Source organism: Saccopteryx bilineata, chromosome 8 (assembly GCF_036850765.1).
Source record: "Saccopteryx bilineata isolate mSacBil1 chromosome 8, mSacBil1_pri_phased_curated, whole genome shotgun sequence".
Lineage (NCBI taxonomy): Eukaryota > Metazoa > Chordata > Mammalia > Chiroptera > Emballonuridae > Saccopteryx > Saccopteryx bilineata.
In genome coordinates, this window is record NC_089497.1 from 93,765 (window position 1) to 96,199 (window position 2,435).

General features: G+C 40.5%; 1 non-coding gene across 1 annotated transcript; it reads left to right on the plus strand.

The window, feature by feature from the left end:
* Positions 1 to 715: 715 nt before the first annotated feature.
* LOC136312289 (U1 spliceosomal RNA) lies at positions 716 to 879 on the plus strand. Its single transcript, XR_010726920.1, has one exon. It is a non-coding gene; the product is annotated as a U1 spliceosomal RNA (small nuclear RNA).
* Positions 880 to 2,435: the final 1,556 nt, after the last annotated feature.

Below are 2,435 nucleotides of genomic sequence, written 5' to 3' on the forward strand. Positions count from 1 at the left end.
CTTGCACGTCCTCCTTGTCCTCCAGCTCCGTGGTGGACCCGCTGAGCACTGGGCTGGACGGGACCGACCCCCTCTCGATGTTCTCCGCCACTGCTGACCCTGTGGCCACGGCCGCTGTCACGGTAGCACATCCTGCTGGCACTGTCCAGCTGGTGCTTGATTCTGTGAGTGCTGGGACGGGGTTTTCATCTATTTGTTTTTAAATGACATGGGTGCATTCTGGTCGTAACAATTCACATAACCAAGATGTCCACGAGGTACGACTGTGGTGACACTGCTGGTGAAGTGCAGTGTGTTCTGGAAGATCTGTCTTTTCTTTAGTAAAACATTTTAAAAATGTATTTTTTATTATATTCTTTTAAAATTATTTTTGGGTTTATCCTTAGTAAATTCAATTACTATTTATAGAAAAACTCAAATATAGATACTACAGATGAAGTTGACCAACTCCCCTCATTCTGTTCACCATCCTGGAGGTCATCCATGACACTGTGTCATGTGTCTTCTTCTATAACTTCTCTTTGTATTTCAATAGATATTTATGACAGTAATTTCTGACCATTTGCATACATCGTACTCATACATAAACAACAATAACAACAATAGTCTCACCTTGCTGCGTTGCCAGCCTTTACTAAGTGCATTCTAAGTTTAGTTCTCATACCACCTTGTGATAGAGGTATTATAATCCTTACTTAAGGAGGCCCACGTGGAGAAGATTACCTGGCAGGGGAGACACCATGATCACGAAGGTCGTTTTCCCAGGGTGAGACTTATCCATTGCACTCCAGATGTGCTGACCCCTGTGATTTCTCCACATGCAGGAAACTCGACTGCATAACTTGTGGTAGTGGGGAACTGCATTTGTGCTCTCCCCCGTAATAAAAGATAGATAGATAGATAAATAGATAGATAGATGATAGATACATAGATAGATACATAGATAGATAGATACATAGATAGATAGATAAATAGATAGATAGATAGATGATACATACATAGATAAATAAACAGACTAGATAGGAGTCCACATGGAGGAGTAGAGATGTTAAGGCACATCTAAGCTGGAATTCCTTTTTTTAAAAAAATTATTTATTCATTTTAGAGAAGGGGAAAGGGAGGGGGGAGGAACAAGAAGCATCAACTCCCATGTGTACCTTGACCAGACAAGCCTGGGAATTCTAACTGGTGACCTCAGCATTCCAGGTCAATGCTTTATCCACTGCGCCACCACAGTCCAGACTCCTAAACTGGAATTCCAATCCAGCCAGTATGACTTCAGCATCCACACTCACAACCATCATTCTACACTGCCATTGCATACATTTATTTACTTGTTCTAAAAAACATAATTTGATCTATACTTATACTTTATTTTTAATATGATGATATGTCTTAGATAATTTTGTTTTTTAACATGGCACTGTGTCTTGGAGAACTTTTCGTGTTAATATTTCTAGAATAACCTTATTTTGCATGGCTGCTTTATATTCTAAAGAATGGGAATGGGTACTATATAGTTTAATTCTCTATTCCTTTTCTAATGAACACAGACTGTTTCTGGTGTTTGCGAGTATAGACAGTGGTGCCTTTGTCCTTGAACATACATACATCTTGGTGCATTTCATGTACTGGTTTCTTCAGGATAGCTTCTTAGAAATTGATTACTAAGTTAAGGAAATGTATAGTTAAGGTTTGATGACTAATGCCAAATTGTTGCCCCAAAAAAGGCTTCACCTATTTGTACTCCCACCAGGAATATTTCAGAGTGTCTGTCTCTTTGCCCCCTTGCCATGCAGGACAGTATTAGTCATAGTAACTCTGACATTCTGATTGTTGAAAAATGGTCTTATTCTGTTTGCCTTTCCTTGATTCTTAATTAGTTTTAATATCATTTGATATGTCTATTAACCATTTGTGCTAAATTGGCCTAAGTTTTTTTAATCATAGCAAACATTTAAATAGATCTATTTTATTTTACAGTGAGGTACTAACTGCCTTCTGCTTATATATATTTTTTAAGTGAGATAGAGAGACAGAGAGGCAGGAAGGGAGAGAGATAAGAACTTTCAACTCATAGTTGCATCATTTTAGTTGGTCCTTGATTGCTTCTTATATGTGCTTTGATTGGGGGCACCAGCCAAGCCAGGGACCTCTTATTCAAGCCAGTGACCTTGGGCTCAAGCCAGTGACCTTCAGCTTCATGCCAGTGACCTTAGCCTCAAGCCAGCGACCTTCAGCTTCATGCCAGTGACCTTGGGCTCAAGCCAGCAACCATGGAATCATGTCTGTGACCCTGCGCTCAAGCTCGTGAGCCTGTGCTCAAGCCCAACAAGGCTATGTTCAAGCTGGCGACTCCAGGGTTTCAAACCTGGCTCCTCCGCATCCCAAGTCGATGCTCTATCCACTGTGACACCATCAGTCAAGCTTCTTAT